The sequence below is a fragment of the Triticum dicoccoides genome, chromosome 3B (genome assembly GCF_002162155.2).
Source record: "Triticum dicoccoides isolate Atlit2015 ecotype Zavitan chromosome 3B, WEW_v2.0, whole genome shotgun sequence".
In the NCBI taxonomy this organism is placed as follows: domain Eukaryota; kingdom Viridiplantae; phylum Streptophyta; class Magnoliopsida; order Poales; family Poaceae; genus Triticum; species Triticum dicoccoides.
The window spans coordinates 456,268,984-456,292,530 of NC_041385.1; positions in this window are offsets into that span (position 1 = coordinate 456,268,984).

Sequence of the window (23,547 nt, forward strand, 5' to 3'; positions counted from 1 at the left end):
GACTGACCCAAAAGTCGATTCAGTCGACTGAAGTGTAGCTAAATCGGAGCAGCATCGCAAGCAAGAGCAAGAGCGAGAGTAGCAGCGCGAGCCAGAGCAAGAGCAAGAGCAACAGCAAGAGCAGACCAGGCAGGGGATGGAGAGCAAGAGCAGAGCAGCAGCGCGAGCGAGAGCTAAAGCAGCAACAACTCATACTGATGTGGACGTCACCGCTGAGGGAGTGACGTCGTGGAGGAAGTGGTTGGCGATGCCGCCGTGGATGGAGCCGCGTCGTGTCGGCTTGGGACCAAGTGCCGGCAGCACCGTGAGATCAAATCAAGAAGAAAATGCGACGATTAATGTACAACCTCTTTAGTGGTGCCGATTAGGCTGCAACTTCATCCGAGGAAACAGCGAGATGCTGCTCTTCCGGTGGTGCAGGTGAAGACGGCGGTGTGGGAATGGAGGTGGCACGAAAGACGAGGGGAACATCAGGGCAGCTCTTTGGAGGTGGAGGACAGGGTGGCTGAATCGGCGGGACGACGAGGTCGACGACGGATCCTCATCTAGTACGATGGGTGAGGGACGTCGAGGTGTTGCTGTGGACGACATCGTCGGCGAAGAGGCTCCGACTAGGTGGCGGACGGAGGAGGTTGTGGGACTTCGCCGGTTTTTGTGGCCTCGGTGTACGAATGGGTGGGCGGATGGGATGGGAGTGGGGAACCATGGCTTAGGGACGTGCTTGTCCGAAATGTGGGGTAAGTTATGAAAGTACCCGCAACGATTAGAGGCGGTTCTTTCGGTTCAGGGGTATCACGGGCATTTCGTGTGTCGGGATTTCACAGGTTGTGGGAGTTTTCACGCGTGTTGTAATTTTGGAATAGCAAGGCGCGGGTTGATATGGAGGGAGTTGTCGAAGCACAACGAGACAAATATATATCTTAAATATTTCGGGGTAACAAGGCGCGGGTTGAAGAGGCGGGAGTTTCGCAGCACGATAGACAGAGACGGTAGCTTCAAATTTCGGCATAACAAGGTGCGGCTTGAAATTTTGGGAGAATAAACTTAACGTGTACCCAAAAAAGACAATTCGCACCTCATCACTAGAGAGAGCTATGTCATGTTTTACTATATTACTAGAAATGCATTCAAATACAACAAAAAAATAAAAAAAATCGGGACAACAAACATAACGTGTACAGTACCAAAACAATTTGCACTTCCCTCAATAATAAAAAAACAATGTGTTTTGTCTAGCATATGGACTAAATTTGAGTACATTTTCCCTTTTTGAATGCTATTGTACTCGAGTTAGTTATACAACCATCTAAATATTATATTCACAACACATGACATGAATATAGGAGAAGTAAATTCCTATATAAATAAGAACTACATGTATATACGATCTCAAATTCAAATATATGTATCCATTTTGTGTTGAGTTCAAATCATAGTACATGTATGCTCTAGCTAGATATTCGGAATCTAAACCATGTATGATATACTACGTACAATGTGTTTAACACGCACAACACACACACAAACACCATTTAGACTAGTAAGGTACACGTGCATTGCACACATGAGATTTGGCAACCTAATTATGAATAAATACCACATTATAGCATGTAAGCTTTGAGTCATATATGCATGATGTAGATGTTCGTTTAATTCTTATAGTTCATTTCATTCAAAATCATCTAGTTTTTATAAGAAAGCTAATCTATTTTAAGATTCATGGAATTGTGCATTGTAAGGCATAAAGTAAAAACAAATAATGGCAAATCATGTAGAAAAACATTTGGGCAATTCTGATACGGAAGATTCTAGAACAAAGAAGAAGTGCTTGTGTTTTGAGGTTTGTGCATTATGCTTAAGTTCAATCATGGAGTCTTCTAGATTGTACATGTGGCAAAATCTGGTGGAATCTAGATGATATCCAACGGCCAGTTGTGCTCAAATTTGCCATCTCTGCACCATCGGATTGGCCTCATCCAACGACCATCTTTCAAAGTTAAAGTTATCCGCACACTATATAAAAAATATAAAATATAATATATATAGGGGTATAGATATAGATATGTGATGCGAAAGCCACCCATCATCTCCAATTAGAATAGTGTGTCCATGCACGGATGCAATGTGGCCAAACGATGTCTGCCATCGGTATCTCAAATTCAAATCAGTCTGACCTTGTTCAATGTGTATACATTACAACATGCTCGTTTCCAAACCACACCGTGCAGATCTCCGTTATATTCATGCATGCATGGGTTTCAAACATCATGATCTCTTATTCAAATATTTGAATTCAACTTTACATTGATTATGACCTCACCTAGTCTTTTACACCCACACAGTCGTATTCTCTTTATAATTGTACCACTAACTTTCTCTCATGCATGCATGCACACACACTACTAGTCGGCATTATCCATCGCACATATGCAATCCTTTTCTTCAGGTCGGTCTCCCATGCAGGCACACACACACATCCCGCTCTCCATCATATCAGGCATTCTTTATCTCTCACACGCATGCGCAACGATCGATGTTCCTCTATGTGTGTGTGTATATAGCTAGGTCTTTCATAGTTTTCCACACAAACCGATAGATCTATATATCTAGTGAGGTCTCACCCTCTTTCCCACGTCCACATCGATCAATCTATACCTCTCTATATAGGATTACATATATAGCTAATACACCCACATTAATTAGATATCCAACATCCCCCTCTCATCATCCATGCCTTCCGCTTCATCTCTCAGACGCGCGCATAATGGCGAAGAGAGGGGGCAGGGAGGGCCCCCCCTAACATCACTATATATCGAGGCTAATATGAATGTGATCATTAGAAAATTGCTGGTAAAAATGGTTTAAGTTGATGAATTGGCCCTCCTCGTAAAGGATTAGCAATGCTTGGCCCCCTACCTCATTTATTTTTTCATGGCTCCACCACTGCGTGCAACCGCGCACGTTCTCGCCCCCTCTCTCTAAATATCGATCTCGCACTTGTGTCTCCCTCCACTCGGCTCCTCGCACCATCTTCTAGCCCCCCACCGGATTTTGCCACATGTACAATCTAGCAGACTCCATGGTTGAACTTAAGGATAATGCACAAACCTCAAAACAACAGTGGTTCTCTTTTGTTCTAGAATCTTCCGTATCATAACTTCCCACACTTTTTTTCTAGTTGAATTGCCACTATTTGTTTTTAGTTATGCTTTACAATGCACAATTCCATGCATCATAAAATGGATTAAGGGCTTCTTTGATTCAAAGGATTCTCAAAGGAATTTTGGAGGATTCTAATCCTTAGGAATTTTTCCTATCTTGGTTGTTTGATTCGTAGGATTGTAAACCATAGGAGTTTTTCCATATGATTCATTTTCACTAGATTTCATAGGAAACATCCCATCCACTCAAACCTCTTTGAAAGACTTCTGCGTTTTTCTATGCACAATCAAACACTCGTACAATCCTATAGGATTCAAGACGACATTCCACTCTAATCCCATGTTTTTCCAATTCCCGCGTTTTGGAAACCCTACGAATCAAAGAGGCCTTAGCTTTTTTATAAAAACTAATTGATTTTGAATGATATGAACTATAAGAATTAAACGAGGTCTACATCAGGCCTATATGACTCAGAGCATACATGCTATAGTGTGGTATTTATTCATAATTTGGTTGCAAAATCTTATGCGTGCAATGCACGTGTACCTTACTAGTACTTCAAGTATGTGCAAAACACGTAAATTAGAATTCCAATGGCACGCTACATAGTGTCTCTCTTACAGTTCATGAAGCCATGTGGCACATGTGGAGGCGTTGTCACGACCTCCTTGTGTTGATTGATCACAATGACGTGCTACTGGTTCCAGAAGAATGTACTCGTCCTCTCTAAGCCACACTGGCGGTACATGCACGAAGCGAAGATGTGCACGCTCACCACGCACGCACTCATTCCCTCGCACGCACATGCAGGTACATGGGTAGACACAATTTTGTACCAAGATGCACCCCATGTGATAATTTGACGCGTATAAAGTCCTTCACTTCATTGATGGTAAATTAATACAGCGCATGCAAATTGAGTGGACGTGAGGGCGGAAGAAAAACATTACTACTCCACTGCGCGCATGCGAGTAGTTAAATCATGGGTTGCTAGTAGTACTTCCATTGGTCTCCTTCGTATTTTATGCCAATTTTTGACAGTAACATAATATTTAAGCATTTGAGCAGTGTAGTCTACTTGAAATTTATGTTCCACTAAACTCATCGGGGGACGTTTTGGGCCTCGAAACAAAAACCATCAAATATTCTTTAGCTTGTTCCCATCACATTTGAAAGTACTAGTGCTACAATTAAGTGCAAGCCTGCTCACACCTACTAGCACATACCAAACCTGAACTTGTTCCCACTATGCAGGTATTAGTACTAGTGCTAGTACTTAGGTTATAAAAAGGGGAACTACCTAACCGAAAATTACTCTACCTTTCCTCCTCATAAGTCCTTCTTCTTCGTCCGTCCTTTCCATGGACAGTGTGCAGAGCTCTAGGTCGAGAACTACTCATAACAAAGGAGCGGCAACCAAGGCTGTGGAAAAAAGAGAGGGCTCACCGCCACGCAGAGACCTCGAAAGATCTCTCACAGGCAGGCGATGGCTCCCAGGAGCGCCCTAGCCGCGGAGGCGAACATGCCGAGTTGGCGGCGCTGGAGTCGTTATCCCTCGACGACATGCCCAATCAGCTCAATAAGCACCTCAATAAGCAGAAGGAGTTCATCCACAGCTTGGTGGAGCTGCTGAAGGAAAGCCTCGACGACATGCCCGCTGAGCTCAATAAGCAGGGGGAGTTGACCGCTGGCTTGGTGATGCTGCTGAAGAAGAGCATTGCCTCGGAGAAGATGGCGACCGGCAAAATCCTTCAACTTCAGGAGGACAAGGCGAAGCTCTGCCACGAGCTCGACCTGCTGAAGGAGAAGAACGCCTTCTGGAAGAAGCTGCATGTGAATAGTAGTTCCTCAATGAAGATGCTGCAGGCCCTCGTCATGGAACAGAAGGAGGAGTTGGCGAAGCTCCACATCGAGCACCCGACTGCTATCAAGGTACGTAATGCAGCCATGGAACAGATGATGAAGGCTCCAATCGAGAAATCCTGCGTCATGGACAGAATGAAGAAGATGGTGGAGGAGACGCGCAAGGAGATGGAGGTCGTGGAGGTGATGAAGAAGCAGTTATGACTCCGCGGCGAATTAGATCATTTAGGGTGATAATATTCCTTCTTATTTTGCTCCTGTGTTTCTTCTTTTGCTTCAGGTGTTTCACCGCACGTGTCACGTTCTCTGCGAGGCATGAATAGAACAATGCTAACAATGAGATGACTAGCAAATTAGATCATTTTTTATTGACATATGGCACTGGGCTGCCGTGTTTCATGCTCCTCCATCGTAGTACTACTCCAGTGGAAACTTGAGTATATCTCACGGTTCTTTGCTCCTCCTCAAGTCATCGGCACATTTATACGAGCAGTCAAATCACAAGGCCCCGCCTTCCAGCACTAATGAGCCGTCAAATCACAAAGGCCCTCGCCTCTTGTGAAACCGACCAAGCTAGACTGCCCCGCCCTCTAGCCTTTCAAAAAATGTATACTTTTGTACAGTAGTAGTATCGATGGATTGCGCCATGGAGCAAAACTAACAAGATGAAATTAAAGAAAAAAGGTGGTACATATAGAGAGCGCTCGTCGCCAAATTATGCATATAGTACTATTAAAGAAATAAAGAAATTAGCATACCTATTTAATTCGTGGGTTCTTCTTATTTATGCCACTAGTTTTGTATCACTACCCAGTTTTTCCATTAGAAGTTACAACTACTCAAAAATGCCATCGGTCCGTGCGATGCCTGCTCAAAAAATGCAATTAGATATCTCAAAAATGACATTGTTAAGTTAGATGTTTGCTCAAAAATGCCATTAGACATTGTTATTTTCAAATCAAATCTATTGACCTTGTTACATGACAAAAATAAGCTGATTCTCACAATGATAAGTGTGGCCCCGCTTGTCAAGAGTAACCAAGCGAATAATTTTATAGGAAAATAGGAACGCTGTTGGGATCAAGTAAGCCCCACACTTTATTTTACTGTAGTGAGATAGAGGGAGAGCTGGCATGTTGGTCCATCGGTATTTATGTTATTATAACATGGCAAAAGAGATTTGAGTCACAATAATGGTGTCCAGCGCAACACACCCCTCAAAGAAAACTAAGCACCCTGGAATTCTTTGACAAAACTAAGCACCCTGAAATTCTTTGACAACTAAACTGTTGGCTATATGATGTTGGCCATATATATTCTATGTATATAATGTGAAGAAACAAGTGGTAGTACTATACCAAATAAAATATGAAACGTAAGAAATATAACGAGAAGAAACATAACATAGTTCTGCTGGGGGCTCAGCACAACACACCCTCAAATTAAACTAAGCACACCTAAAATTAAACTAAGCAACTAATCCGGTAGATACTGCATTAGAACCACCATGAGCAATGACACTGCCACCTTACTCGGAGTCCTCATCCACGTCCTCAACTTCGTCCTTGTCCCTCTTCCTCTTGGCCGATACTTCTTTGCTTCAACCGCACACTTGGCTCTTGCTCTTCATCCAACCCTTGTAGATATTGAAAGAAAGGTAGCCATCCATTGCAGCATACAAGATGTGGTTTATATCTAGTACATTCCACTGTCATGCATGATGATGAAACGTGTGTGGAGGTTCTCCAGTTTACCGTACGAAGGATGAACCATGGCTCCTGCCAGGGTCAGCATTGAAGGCTAATCATGGGAGGGCAGCAACCCATTCTTCTGGAGGTCGAAGGGGTTGCCTACAACGAGTCCTATCCGACCCAGGACTCTTCTGTCATTCATAAAGTCTACAGTAACGAATTTTACTAGGCCGTCCTTGAGGAAGTTCTTAAAATCCTGGCACTCAACGTCGGCATGGTATATGTGGTAGACCAAGCATAAGTCATGCATGCAACCTGCATCACGGCGGGCTTCTTCTTCTCTTCCTCCTTTAGATCCTTCTCTTATCCCAGGACTGTGGTGTACTCAACATCTAGCCCAGTGACCCACTCATCATTTGAGTTTTCGAACATGCATCTGAGGCGAGCAAGGCATCCTTTCACCGTCACGGAAGAACGGGTGTAGATGACGTCGAACTCATCGCCGGTGATGGTTCTAACCTTGTACTCACCGCCGATCATGGAGATTTGGGACGCCATGGATTTGGGAGGAGGGTTAGGATTAGCGGAACTGACATAATGTGAAAGGATGGGACAACTAGGAGCAAACTGCCATAATGTTAAAGGACGTCCGAGGATGAGTAGGAGCGAACTGCCAGTGGTTTTTCGATTGTAAAAATGCTGAGTGGGCGTCCGAACGGCAGGGTAGTGTATTGCCTGGTGGATAAATGGATTCATGCACCGTACTATGGGTTCCTAATTAGATGTCATGTCTACTCTACGCCCAATTAAATGGCTTTCGATGTCATGTCAAGCATTGGGAAAATTATAGGTGATACGAAGCTTTCCATTCTGCCATGATATGGGCTTCTGAGAGCCCTTGGATCTAAGATCGAATGGTTGCATGGCGTAATTCTAGACCTATGGGTGAATATCCTATCCTGGAGGGTTATTCTACAAATTTTTAGCAACTTAGCATGCGATGTTCGATCTTAGATCCAAGGGCTGCCAGCAGCCCGTATCATGGTTGCGCCTACCACGACCGTCGCCTCGCTCGCGCGGTCGCGCCCTTGGAGATTTAACACGGTGCGTTAGGCTATCTGATGTTGGCATGTCATACATAGTCATCACTTAGTCACTCATACTACAACAAGTTTAGCTATAAGGTTCGCTATAAGAGTATTTTTTTACTTCTCTCTATCTCTTTATTCGTAGTATTTATTGAATTTGCCAAGGAGTGCCCTCTTCCAATGAAATGGTGCTTAGATGAGGTGCTAAGGGCATTAAATGGCTTAGCAATCAAGTCCCCAATGCATACGTGCTTAGATTTTTTTTGCTAAGTTTGCTTCATTTAATTAGCTATAGACTCAAAATTGTCTTTTCACCTAGGTACACACGGTTAGCACTGTTTCTTCCTTGGGTCACCAAACTAGTCTCTCTCTTCTTAATTAACTTGCCACATCAGACTTTATGCCTATGTGGCAAGCTTAGCACCTGTAGGAGCAAGTAAGTACAATAATGGGATATAAGCCCGCTTTACATGGCATTTTTGCATATGTGGAGGAAAGAGGCAAGGAAAAAGTGGAGGAGTGGGCTCTCATGCAAGAGCCAGCCTCTACATGGTGGAGCATTGGGAGAGGCACCTGCATGGAGGTGGTCAGGAATCAGGAGACTCACGCCCGTTGTAGCGCCACAGTTAAATGATAATGGCAAGTCAAATCACGGGGCCCCACTTGTCCAGCAATAACTTGCTGTCAAATCACACAACCCTATGTGTGCAGCAGCCTACTCCCTCATCTTCTCGCGTCCCTGTCGAACCGACTAGGCAGAACTGCCCCGCCTACCGCGCAGGAAAAGCCCCGCCCTCGACTTTTAAATAGTACAGTATACTAATTTTGTATCCATGGATTGCGCCATGGAGCAAAGATTCAAGAAAACGGCGGTACACATGTACGGAGTATACAGCACGCCCGTTGCGTTTGTGTCACACCCTAGACGGTCGGTCGGTCTGGCACGCCGCTCTCCGAATGGAACGCGCGTCATATTGCGTTTGCACACACATCTGGGACCGTAATTGAGAACCGACCATAGGCACACTCCCCGGCCCCGTAAGTCGGGTGAGTTAATAGAAGAGAGAGACGAGCGATAGTACTAGAGAAGTGTTGTACATACGTTGGTGCCTGGACGATCCTTGCAAGACACAGAATATCAGTTTGTCCATGCACGTGACCAGACTCTAGCAGACACGCATGGATTGGCTATCGTCTACATATCGTGCAGTTGTGTTGTACAGGGCTATAGTTCTGGTGAGAAATCTAAGAGAAGGTTTCTTGTCATCTCGCAAAATTAGGTGTCATGTGCTTCGGATCACTGCGAGGGTTAAACAGCGACAACTGAGTTGGGCAAGTCATTGGGGGCACATGCACAAAGACTACTCGGCTGCCATCTAGGTTAAGCCGGCTATGTTAATTATGATATCTATCGACGGGCCCCTTTTCTACATGTTTATCTTTAATTTGAGCTTTGATCCTCATCTAGTTTGTCCGTCGGGATTCATGTTGTCTCCTTTGGACGGCGAGGTTATGATTTCTTGTCATGTGGCATTTTTTTGTGTTATATGTTATAATCCGGTGCTTCAGATAAAAATGACGACAACTGCACCTCCGGGGCACGTGCATGAAGACTTCTCGACAGTCATTAACGAGGTCAAGCCAGCTCCGGTAGACAAAAGAAAACTAGTACTCCACTATATAGGCAGGAGCCTCCGCGCTTGCTTGCTAGTGTTGCTCTCTTCACACTGTCTCTTCCTCTCCAGATCTAAACACGACAGTGGTGGCCACACTCTCTCTCTCTGCTCACCGCTAGTTACAGATCCAGCCGGATCCTCTCCGTCGGGGAAGGTGAGAAGGTGCAACATTCACACGATCGTCCTCGGCGACGGCTCTTACCCACTGCTGGCACGTCCCGATCAGCGTGCCTTGCCGTTCTCTCCCAAGCACCGCTGGCGAGGGAGGGCCTCCGACCCCTTCTTCCTCGCTGCCATAGTGTGATCAGATCCGGCCTCCTGCCGCCCACCTAGCGACATCCCCATGACCCTCAGGTATAACTTCCTTCGAAATTTGCCTTTCTCTACTTCCCAAGCTCCTGACGTCGCTGCATTTGTATCTTTTACTATTTCTCAGGCCCCCTCGTAGATAGGATCGATCAGCTGTTCGAAAACCACCTAAATTTTTGCTGTTAAGAGGTAAAACTAGTTCATGCACTCGAATCTAGTACTACTTGGTTCAAACAAGGAAGAAAGGGGGTGGGGGTGGGGGAAGATTTGTTACCTGAATCCAGGACTTGGTCGAAAGAAGAAATAACGGGGGCGAAAAGTAGCAGAGACTGGCTATCCAACTGGTCTCTAGGTCTAATAGGGAAATAAACGGAAACGCGGTACAAACTCAATATAAACCCGATCTATTGGTTGAAAAAGGAAAGAAAGTGGGGACTTGGGGACAAGTCAACAGAGTATGTCCAGCACTAGATTTCCTAGCCTCACACAATATAAGGTGGCTATACCGAACAAAAATGGGACCAACCCAGATAGCCTGTTCTGATGTTTGTTGCCCCGAGCCACTCTTATGTAATGCCACTGGTAAAATGTAGCAGTCACACTATTAAAAGTAAGGACACGTTAATCCAATGTTGTTTTCTACGTAATGCCTCTAGTAATATGAATCAATGGCACTTTTTTTCATGTCCTTCTAAATTTCCCATCAAGATAAGTTGCTTCTTTTCATTAGAAATGCAACTGTCCTGGTCCGCCTACTCTCCCGTGCCCAAATACCGACTCTATAGCAGTTGTTAATGTAATGTTGCTGGTAAAATGAAGCAATGTGTAAGTGCATCTATTGCCACCCCTAGTTTGGTTTTGGAGTATTGACGACAAACGTGGTTGCGGGACTAATGTGTTTGCGAGAATTGCAGGATAACACAGGTAGTAGTCCCTCCTTGATTCAGTTTACCTACCGGAGATGACCCCTAAAAATGTATGAAGACATTGAAGATAATGGTGGTACATGAAGATATTCACATTGAAGACTATGACAGAAGAAGACATTGAGTGAAGACTATGGAGCGCGAAGACTTAGTACTTTCGTTGTTTCTTCTCTTCTTTGTTGAGTCATAGGAACCACTGCACTGTTAAGTGGGGTCCAAGTGAACAAAGTCAGAGTGACTGAAGTGATGCTCAACCAAAATCCTATGTGTTCGAGCGAAGAAAATGAGAGCAAATCTTATCCAGAGTCGGATAAGTCAGCTTTACTTGTAGCCCAAGTCAAGCTATCGCGTGTGTTTGAAATCTGACCGTTGCGACACGTGTCAGTTCCTTAGTGACCCAGGGTCATTTCGGACAAATCAGGTCGGGTTACCCAGTGGATATAAATATCCCAACCCCTACACCATAAATTGGTGGCTGCTTAGAGTTAGTGCACGGCTTTTGTCGTTGAGAGCAACCACCTCTGAAGAGTTTGAGAGAGAAATCCTTGTGAGGACAAAGCCCAAAACACCCACAGCCCAAAGAGTGTTTGGCATCACTGAAGTATTTCTATCCGCGTGATCTAAAGACTTGTTACACTTGAGGACTATGAATCCTCCAGCCGGTTAGGCGTCGCGTTCTGAGCATCCAAGAGTAATTGTGGATCGCCGATGAACGAAGTCTGTGAAGGTTTGGAAGTCTACCTTGAAGACTTACCAGAGTGATTGGGCAAGGACTGTGTGTCCTTAGCTCAAGGGGAATAAGGTGAAGACACGGTCTTTTGAGTTCAATCTCAGCCTCCCTAACCAGACGTACAGTTGTCACAGCAACTGGAACTGGTCGAACAAATCCTTGTCTTCACAACACACTGGTTCTATCTCTTACTCTCCTTACTTACAGTTTGTCTTTGTGAAGTCATTGCATGATTGCTCTGCCTGTTTGACTTAACTGTGTGACTACTTGTTCTGATTGGCTTCATACTATCTTCCATCCTGATCCTACTACCTAGTTGCTATCGGTCATCGTGCTTTAGCTTTATACTTGTTTGACTATGGCTTGTCTAGTGTAGTTCATCTTCCGCTGCATGTTTATAGGTCCAGTTTTTGTGTTCGTCTTCGAAACCTTTATTTTTTGAAGACTTCCATAAATATCGCCTATTCACCCCCCCTCCCTCTAGTCGATAACTAGCACTTTCAATTGGTATCAAAGCAAGGTACTCCCTTGTTCTGTATGATTCGGTTTAACCATCTAGAGTTTCAGCTATGTCGACTGCAGGATTGAGGAACGTATCTTGCCCCACCTTTGACGGTCATGAGTATCCTCGGTGGAAGGCCATGATGAAGAAGCGACTCATGGCTATGGATAGCAAACTATGGACCATCACTGAGATTGGTCTTACCGATCTATGCAAGATGGCGGAGGTTGATGACATTTGCAAGTACACTCTACTGAACCTCACGGCGAAGGATTCATCTGATCCTGTTTGTCCTGAAATCAGTTCAGGAACGTCATGCACCTCAATCACACAAAGCTAATCTGGGACCGGCTTTCTGAGGTCTATGAAGATCATCGTACTTGTCATGATCCTTGGTTTGAGGATTACAAGGATTCTCTCAAAGAGATGACCTTTGCACCTGAATCGTCATTATCTTCACCATGCCTCATGGCAGAAGGTGCCAAGGTAACTAAATGCTACCTTTCTGAATCCAGTGATGATGAATCAGGTGATGAATTTGGCCACAGCTATGTCAAACTTGCTTCCCTTGCCACTAAACAACAAAGAGCCTTGGAAAAGGTTCAATACATGCTTAGTAAGAGCGATGATATGTTGGTTGAAGAAATGGATCAGTCAAAAGCATTGGCTGAGAGTCTTCAGAGACTTCATTCCAAGTTTGACGCCCTTCAAGATCAACATAATACTCTCTTGTCTGATCACGAGAATCTTTCTTCTGAATGTCTTCAAATAAAGCAAGATCTTGAAAAGCTAAGAGTGGATTATGAAGATCTTCAGAAGGGGCGCGATCCATTACTTGCTCAACAAATCAGCGTTACACAGGAAGAATTTGTTCCTCCATGTCTAAAGTGCATTGAACGTGAAACTACTAATTCTTCACCTGAATGTTCAAATGCTTCTAATGCTAAAAATTCTTCATATGTCTCTGCTATCACTAATTCCTCATCTGAGGACAATGCAAGTATCACTGATAATGCAGGGCTGAAGGAATTGTACATGACAGGCATGTACAAAAGCCTCAAGGGGCATCAGACACTATGTGATGTCCTCAAAAAGCAGATCCTAAACCGAAACCCTAAGAAAGAGGGTGTTGGGTTCGAGAGGAAAATGAATGTTGATGGTTCGTACTGGAAGCCTGAGCAGTACCCCAAAACCACATGGGTTGCTGCAAAGGAACCTTCAATAGATCCATCCACCTTATCTGGTTTCACTTGCGCTAACCCTATTATCATTTATGAATCCTTTGATGCTAACTATAAACTGTTTAAGAACCAGAATGGTGAAGTGTTTGCCAGGTATGTTGGTACTAACTGCAGGAATGGACCACCTATGAAGAAGATCTGGGTACCTAAGCAGTGTATTGAGAATCTTCATGTGAATGTCATCATCACACCACCAAGGAAGAAGACAAACCCCAGACCTAAGGCTTCATATGGCCCAAAGGCTTCATACAGATACAGGACTCACCTGAGTCACCCTAACGCCAATGTTTTGCAGGGAAACCATACTCAGACTTATGAATATGAGCGTGTGTCTTCAAACCACTATGTTCATAGAACTAAGAACTTTTCTGCTTATTCATATGAGTATCGTTCATCTCCGGCAAGGCTATTTGCTAGGGCTCCAAAGCCTAAATTCTCAGATGCTGCACTTAGACTCATTGCTTCTAAACCACCCCTGAAGATGTGGGTGGTGAAGAAGAATTAACTTTCTTTTGCAGAGAAAGGTCTCCAGCCAGAAATCAAAGGCGTCTGATGCTATTGCTGGGGACCTAAAACACATTATGGGACGCAAGATAAAATGCCCAAATGGTCTTACTATGTATTTCATATCTGAATTGCTTGCCAGTCATACTATCAGTCCTAACCTTGATCTAAGCTTTGATAATCCTCTTGTACGACAAATGTTTACGCTTCACAATACTCTTTGTGAAGCCTATCCTCCTAACTGCACTATAGGGTATGACATCTCGTGCTTCAGAATGGATTATGGACAGCGGATGCACTAACCACATGACTGGTGATCAAAGTCTTCTCATGGACTCAACCTTACGTCCATGTGATAAAAGTCACATCACATTCGCTGACACTGGTAAAAGCAAGGTATTGGGCCTAGGTAGAGTTGCAATCTCAAGGGATCAACACATGGACAAAGTGATGCTTGTTGAATCCCATGGTTTCAACTTAATTTCTGTCTCAATGCTTTGTGACTTAAACATGATTGTGCTATTTGGAAAATATCGTTGCCTTGTACTAATGGAATCTGACAAGTCTCTAGTCTTCGAAGGGTACATGAAAGATGATCTGTGCATGGTAGACTTCTCCGCAGGACCACAGATGGCCGTATGTCTTTTAGCCAAGTCTTCAGAGTGCTGGCTCTGGCATCGGAGGCTAGGGCATGATGGCATGAGGAACCTACACACTCTCGCCAAGAAGAAGCACGTCATAGGCATCGAAGACGTCAAGTTCAAGAAAGATCATCTATGTGGTGCTTGTGAAGCTGGGAAGATGACAAGGGCCAAGAATCCCTCGAAGACAATCATGACTACATCTCGACCTTTTGAGTTGCTCCACATGGACTTGTTTGGTCCCACTCACTACTCTACTCTCACTGCAACTGCTTGTCTCTATGGTTTCTTTATTGTTGATGATTATTCAAGATACACTTGGGTGCACATAATCTCTTCAAGACTGAAATGCAGGATGTCTTCAGACGTTTTGCCAACCGCGCCATGAACAACTACGGCGTCAAGATCAAGCACATTAGGAGTGACAACGGCACAGAATTCAAGAACACAGGCCTCAACCTCTATCTTGACACCTTAGGCATCACTCATGAGTTTTCTGCTCCTTACACACCTCAGCAGAATGGCATCATGGAGTGCAAGAACAGAACCCTTATTGAGATGGCTTGGACGATGCTTGACGAATACAAGACTCCAAGAAAATTCTGGCCTGAAGCCATTGATACTGCATGCCATGTCATCAACCGTGTTTATCTTCACAAGCTTCTGAAGAAAACATCCTATGAGCTTCTAACTAGTAAGAAGCCAAACGTAAGCTACTTCAGAGTATTTGGTGCTAGGTGCTGGATCAAGGATCCACATCACACTTCAAAATGTGCACCGAAAGCACATGAGGGTTTTATGCTTGGTTATGGAAAGGACTCGCACTCCTACAGAGTCTTCAACCTCGTTCACTATAAAGTGGTTGAAACTGTGGATGTGCGGTTCGATGAAACTAACGGCTCACAAAGAGAGCACCTGCCAAATGTGCTAGATGAAGTACCTGCCAGTGAATCAATCAAGCTAATGGGAACAGGACAGATCATACCATCAGATGCCAAGCCTAAAGAGGAACTCATTATTTCTGCACCTGATCAACCTGAAGACATTGCTCAGCCTAAAGACAATCCTCCAAATGATGACAATGATCAGCAGGAGCAAAATCTTCATCCAATTCATCCTCGTGTTGCAAATGAAGTACAAATTGAGAAGATAATTGATAGCATCAATGCACCAGGTCCACTCACTCGTTCTAGAGCAACACAGCTAGCAAATTTCTGTGGGCACTTTGCATTTGTCTCAATCTCTGAACCCAAGAAAGTTGTTGAAGCCTTAATGGAACCTGAATGGATTCAAGCTATGCAAGACAAGCTTCAACAGTTTGAGCTGAATAATGTATGGGAACTTGTCAAGCGTCCTGATCCTCGCAAGCACAACATAATTGGCACAAAATGGATATATCACAACAAACAAGACGAGCATGGTCAAGTAGTCAAAAACAAAGCACGGCTCGTTGCTCAAGGATACACACAAGTTGAAGGAATTGACTTCGATGAAACATTTGCTCCAGTGGCTAGGCTCGAAGCCATTCGCATACTGCTAGCTTACGCAAATGATCATATCCTTCTGTATCAAATGGATGTGAAGAGTGCCTTTCTCAATGGAAAGATTGAAGAAGAAGTGCATGTTGCACAACCGCCCGGCTTTGAAGACCCAAAACATCCTGATATGGTATACAAGCTCGACAAGGCACTGTATGGCCGCAAACAAGCCCCTCGTGCTTGGTATGACACACTCAAAGACTTCCAGAAGAGGAAAGGCTTCAAACCTGGTTCTCTAGATCCCACTCTCTTCATGAAGACATATGACGGTGAACTGTTTGTGTGCCAAGTCTATGTGGATGACATTATCTTCGGTTGCACCAACAAGAAATACAGTGATGAATTTGGTTACATGATGCAAGAATAGTATCAAATGTCCATGATGGGAGAGCTAAAGTTCTTTCTCGGTCTTCAAATCCGTCACCAGTGCAACGACATCTTCATATCACAAGAAAAATATCTCAAAGATTGCCTCAAGAAGTTTGGAATGCAAGACTGCAAAGGATACACGACGCCAATGCCATCCAAAAGTCATCTAAGCCCCGACGCCAATGGTAAAGATTTCGGTCAAAAGGTATACCGCTCCATGATTGGCTCTTTACTTTACTTATGTGCATCTAGGCCAGATATCATGCTTAGTGTTTGCATGTCTGCCCGATTCCAAGCGGCACCAAAGGAGTCGCATCACTTAGCTGTGAAGCGAATTCTTCGATATTTGGCTTACACCCCAACACTAGGATTTTGGTATCCAAAGGGCTCAGAGTTTGATCTGGTTGGATTTTCGGATGCTGATTATGCTGGTGACAAGGTGGATCACAAGTCTACATCAGACACATGTCACTTTCTGGGTCGATCTCTTGTCTGTTGGTCTTCAAAGAAGCAGAACTGTGTATCACTCTCAACTGCTGATCTGAATACATTGCTGATGGATCTTGCTGCGCTCAACTTCTATGGATGAAGCAAACTCTTAAGGACTATGGCATCCATCTAAAGCATGTGCCACTCTAGCGCGATAATGAAAGCGCTATCAAGATTGCCAATAACCCAGTTCAGCACTCGAAGACAAAGCACATTGAAATTCGTCATCACTTCCTCAGAGATCATGTTATGAAAGAAGATATTGATATCATTCACGTCAAGACAGAAGAGAAGTTGGCTGATATCTTCACTAAGCCCTTGGATGAGAAAAGGTTTTGCAAGTTGCGGTGTGAGCTAAATATCTTGGAATCCTTGAATGTCCTATGATTAGGCACACATCCTAACACTTATGCAGTTTGATGACTTAGATGTGCAACCCACGAAGTAATGTATAACTTCAATCAATGAAGACACACACTCTAAGTGTGAATACATTAATGTGGAAATTGACTTCAGAGCGCCACGATAATTGTGCGTCGTGTTTGGGTCTAATACTTCCTATACGGTGGGTAACGCCACCACCAAACTCTTATGAAGTGTTTCCTCATGGCGCCGTATTTGCAAGGTCTTCGCAATTGATTTAACTTCAACATTAATTTGATTTCGTGATACTAAGTTGGCTTTACTCTGCTATATATATATATAATGTATTCTGTCCTCTACAGCATTCACTTATAGCTATGTCTTCTTGTTTGAATCTTTTGAACTAAATGAATGTGATCGGACCCTAACCTCTCTATGCTTTCTACCTCAAACTCTATCTATCCAAATCATATGCATTCTGTTGAAACTGCTGAATGTCTTCTCTGCGTCCTTGTCAGCAGAAGATACAGAGACAAACATTTACATCTAGCTTTAATGACATATCCTTTTTGCCTGAAACCTGGAGAATTCGAAACGACCACCCCGACAATCCAGGCGTGTGTGGGAACATGGAACAACTCTCAATGAGTTGCATGTTCGCCACGTGTCCATCAGATGTGAACCGCCAGGGGCACCTGCGTAATTGCGCTGTGCTGTCTCTGTCCTTATAAATACCTGTCTTGTCTCGGTCAAAATCCTTCTTCCTCCTTCTCCATCTCTCGCAAACCCTAGCGCCTACGCTAGCTCTCGACGATGCCGACGACGAAGCCCTTAGCTGCCGCGACCTCCTCGACGCCGTCCTCACGCTGGCCGCGGACCTCGTCTTCTCTGCCGTCGTTGTAGGTGTCTTTCGTCGCCAACTTAGGGCACGGGAGATCGAACTGCTCGGCATCCATCTTTGCTCCATCTAGCAGTTTTTCCAGTGGTAATAAAAGTTTACTTTTTACCGTCTTTTTGATCTGATAGATTCATCCCTTCCTACCAAAAGTGGTTTCTAGATCTTCGAATATGAATCTATCTCTTTCTGCATCTCATATTCTGCCTAGTATATTCACTTATGCTTCTTCACAAGTTAGATTCCTCACTTGTACTTATTCTTGGATTTGTACAACTCTGGAACCAACTCTCATCATATAAGTGAATGTCTTCGCGTTATGAGGTCAATGTCTTCAAACTGATTTATCTTCAAAATCTTCTGAGAATGCATATCACCTCTTCCCATTTCCTTGCACCTTTAATGCTGTCACAGGTACATGTCCGTGGGAGAATCCCTTGGTTCTCATAGTCTGCATTCGTTTGCAGAATTCTTGCAGAGTCACATCAACTCACCTGAAGCGAGTTCCTGTCAGTCCAGCCGTTTGAAGCCACTGCAAGTACTGAAGCCTTTCAGTTTACACTTCATGGCATCTAAAAAATCAGCAAGAAAGGGAGGCAGACAGCATCGTGGTGACACTTCCAAGGACTTACCTCCAGATTTGCACAAGATGTACAAAACTGACCCAGAAGAAACCTATACTGAATGCAAGAATCGAATCCAATGGATTCGCAGATATTGGGCAGAAGAATGGTTTAGATATCGCTTCATCACCAAAGAATATGCAGAGAAGAGTGCCATCAAGGCACCCTGGGGTGATATTCTGTACAAAAATCTTCCACCCAGGTCTTAGGCTGAAGCTATTGAGCAAGGCTTCTATCCTTGCATGGTGCGCGGACCACAGCCTGAGAATGCTGACCCGTCTTCACTACTCTGGTGTCGTGAAGACACTCTGTTCAAGTGCAACTACCAGTTCGCCAAAGACTCAGCTGCAAAGAACAAGAAGGATCTGATGCTTGACTTCAACCCTGGTCCCTCCTCACCTCGGGATAATGGCACCCATGAAGCCAATGAAAACAGGATTGGCCCCTTCTACAACCTTGTTGGCCTCATCACCCACATTACTGTTCGAGGTGCCAAAGTGGATCATTCTGATGATGATGATGCTGACACCGACGAAGCTCCACCTCCTGCTCCAAAGCCTAAGAAACAAAACAAGACTAAAGCTTCAAGGTCATCTGCTGCCCCAAAAGTTTCGAGACCGAAGCCATTGACAACTGCCCCTTCTGCTCCTAGCAATAACTCTGAAGATCTCTCTCGCATCTCCAAGAGGCGTGAGAAGCCACAGAAGACACCAACTCAGCAACTGAGTCATGCACTGACACCTGCAGCCATTCTAAGGAATGAAACTGAACCCATTGACCTATCTTCAGATGAAGAATTTGGTGAAGATGCTCTGGAGCAGCTGATCAAGAGCAAGCAAGAGGCGGAGATCTTCAACGATCTGCCCCTCTTTGATGTAAACATTCTGAAGAACTTCATTGATGAGTGGTTTGATAATCAAGATCTCAGTTTTGATGACCTTCAGCTTCCCATTGGCGTCAGTGTTGCTTTCCAAGGCGCCATTGCTCCTGAGCTTGCTCTGGCTCAACGCATAGTTGAACTGAAGCGAAAGATAGACTTCGAGAAGGAACAGTTCAAGAAGCATGTAGCCAGGCTGAATGTGGCTGATGTGCAAAATTTCAAGGTGATGCTTAATGACCTCAAGGAGTCGTTTCGGAAGAAACACGAGGAAGACAAAGGCTCAAGAGAGCACATGAAAGCACTCGCTGACAAATGCGTTCAAGCCTACAATGAAGCTGAAAAGTGCAAGGCACTTGGCCGCCCTGGCATTGACCCCTCAATGGCTGCCAAGAAAAAGAAGCATCTGAAGCCAACACTGAAGCACCACGGCAGGAAGAACCACACATTGTCTTCCGTGCCAGCATGCGCAACTCGAAGCCCAAGGCTCCTTCAGTGGCTTTTGAACAGAAGAAAACCAAGGCAACTGAAGCCGAAGCCAGGAAGCGGAAAACCAAGCGCACCACTGATGAAGCACCACCCCTGAAGAAGAGAAAAATCAAGAGGAGAGATCGGGCTGCTCCTATAGAGCCCCTTGTTGTTGAACCCCTTGCCTTTGTTCCCCCTCCGTCTGCAAACCAAGAGCGTCGGATGATTGTTCATGACCCTGCTTCCATAGAAGCTCCTGAAGCTCAAGAAGTTCCAGTCGTCGACCCCATCGCGACTGAAGACATTGTTCAAGATGATGTAGTTCTTCCTCAGATCGAGCGCCCAACGGTATCATCACCTGCTCAAATGAACAGTGAGCTTATCAGTATTGGTCGTCCTTTGACGCCAATCTCACAAGATGCATCATGGGCTGATCGCCCCCATCAAGCTACCCCACATCAAGACTCGCCAAGTACACCCCAGCCGTCATTTGTGCCCGTCATCAGCCCCATGTCCAATGATGACAACTACATGGAGACATCACCATCACTAAAGGCGTCGCCCGTATTCCAACGGCTTCGCAAAGGCCTGAGGCCATCTGCCTCCATGACCACCATCACAGAAGAGGGCTCCAACTTGTCAAGTTCAGTGGCACGTCAAGTGTTCTCTGAAGACAATCCTTCTGTGACGGTCCCTGTGTCTGAAGCCAATGCTGCTGAAGACCCTCCGGCTGCATCAGCCAGAGCAACACAAGAAGAAGAGCGTGTCGCTACTCCCCCTACAACACAAGAAGAAGTGCATGATGAGAACCAGTCTATGCCAGAACCTCCAGCTACTCAAGTGGAGGGTGAGAATCCCGAGGCTGCCACAAATGACATTCCTGAAGCCAATGACGTTGTCATGGCCGAAGCCAATGTGGAGCCTACAGTGGGAAATGCACCTGTGGCCAATGAAGCCAATGAAGCCCATGAAGCAGCTGAAGTCAATGTCGCACCTGACACAAATCTGCAGTCCGAAGTCAATGCCTCTGCTCCTGTTCTGCCTCCAAGGCCACATACTATCGAGCAAGCATACAACTATGGCCAGCTTGTCACTGTCAGATGTCCTATTCTGATTCCTCCACCTGCTGCTGGTCCTCAATTTGATTACCATGTCGAGCACAGGCCTCAGGTTCAGAAGCCAAAGCCAAGACTGCCCGGATTTCCAGGTACTGCCACTCGCCAGGATCTTTCAATGTCAACGGCTTCATTGCACACAACACCTTCTTCGATAGCAAAAAGAACCCCTACACCAAGCCCAAGATTTCATCTGATCGGTTCTGGAGTTATCAGCAGCGCAGCTATTATTCATGCATTCTGTACAACCAAGGCCGCATATTTCCACATATGCGCCTTGATACTGAAGCCATAGTTGGCCTGCCCTGCTTAGAATAAGCTCTTGATTGCTTCAGAGAGGCTGGCTTACTGCATTTTGTCACTAACAAGGAGCACTGGACTGAAGAGTTGCTGCTCTAATTCTACGCCACTCTTCATATCAGAGGCTACAACAAGGATCCTAAGACTTGGGTCCTTGAGTGGATGACTGGAAATGTTCATCATGAAGCCAAAGCATTTGATGTCATTGAGCTTACTGGTCTTCCCACTCCAGGTGATCTCTATGAACCTGGTTGTCAGCTTCACACTGCAGCTTTGGAAAGCATCTTTCACAAGCCAGAACCCAACATGAGTCAGATGCTCAGTATGATGAAGCCATTGCCTCCAGATGCGGAATATCCTAAGGAGTTCTTTGTTGAAGACCTTGAGTATCTGCCATGCACGATCTATCACATCATAAGGCGAACTCTCTGGCCTATCAAAGGGCATTCTCCAAAGGCTAAGCTAGAGGGTGCAATGAAGACATTGGTCTTCCATATTCTTCATGGCAAAAGCTTCAATGCACAAGATTTTTTCATCCGCCAACTTGCTGCATCAGGATCTGACATTTTTGGCTTGAAGTTCTATGCTCCATCATGCGTTTGATCAAGCTTCACACTGCTTTCAACTACCAGCCATCTGCACGCAACCACCTTGTCTTCTTGCCAGATGTTGATATGTCTGTTGAAGCCATCTATCCAGAGCCTGACAAGGAGCCACTTTATCTTCACAACGTTGATCATCAGAGCTTCACTCAGCCCATTGAAGGTGTGCTGGCTGCCACTCGAGTCTATCCATTGGCTGGTACTACACATGCACCTCACCGTACCCCAACCGAAGCCAATAACAACACAATTGCTCAACGGCCTCGAAAGCGATCTCGTGTTCTCAATGACCGAGAGCTTCTCGTTGGCCTGCATCAGAAACAGGATAGGCATCATGATTGGCTCAAGCGCCAGATGCAGAGCATCATGACTGACGTCAATCGCATTCGCAACCTTGCAACCAAGAATGCCTTTGTAGTGCATGAAACCTGTCGACGCACATGGAAAGGGCTGACGCTTATGTGTGATGAGGAAGATCTTCAGGACGATGGCTTCTCAGAACAATTCAAGTTTGATTCCACTCCGCCTAGAAATGTTGTTCAGCGGCGCACTCCATCTCTTGAAGACTCAGAATACTCCTCTTCTGCCGCAACTGTGAATGCACGTGTGATCGATGATCAAGATGATGCTACTTCGCCACCTCCAACACGTATCGACACTGCTCCAAGTTCGTCTGCACCGGCAAACCTCGACACCAACCCTGCATCTTCTCCTACTCCTTCTGGGAACGAGTAGAGCCTCAATGTCTTCAACCCTTTTTGGTCCTTACTGACAAAAGGGGGAGAAGCTATGAGTTGATAGACTTCAAGCGGGTTCATATGGGCGGTTGCACTATATTTTGCCTAGTGATTACAACTCTTGCTCTTAATACATTTGGTTCTCTGAGTTGTAACACTTAAACTCGATGGTCATCTGCTACTTATTTGCTATTTTGTGATGCGATGATAAATTCCGCATGTGCGATGATAACTTCCGCACTTAAATCATTTTGCAGACGTCCATTTTTCATTATGCATGTCATTATCTTCTTTACATTGAATCATGCATGATGAATTGTCTTCATAAGTTGAAGAGGATCTCCACAAGTAGAACCTGCCATGTGCATTTGCATTCCAAAAGCAAATTATTTATATGCACATCTTCAGGGGGAGCCTTTTGCTACTTACGAAGACAAAACCTCATCCTTTACAATTTCACATATTTATATCCCTGTTGAAAACTTCAACCAGTTTGTCATCAATCACCAAAAGGGGGGAGATTGTAAGTGCATCTAATGCCACCCCTAATTTGGTTTTTGAGTATTGACGACAAACGTGGTTGAGGGACTAATGTGTTTGTGAGAATTGCAGGATAACACAGGTAGTAGTCCCTCCTTGATTCGGTTTACCTACCGGAGATGACACCTAAAAATGTTTGAAGACATTGAAGATAATGGTGGTACGTGAAGATATTCACATTGAAGACTATGACAGAAGAAGACATTGAGTGAAGACTATGGAGCGCGAAGACTTAGTAGTTTCGTTGTTTCTTTTCTTCTTTGTTGAGTCATAGGAACCACCGCACTGTTAAGTGGGG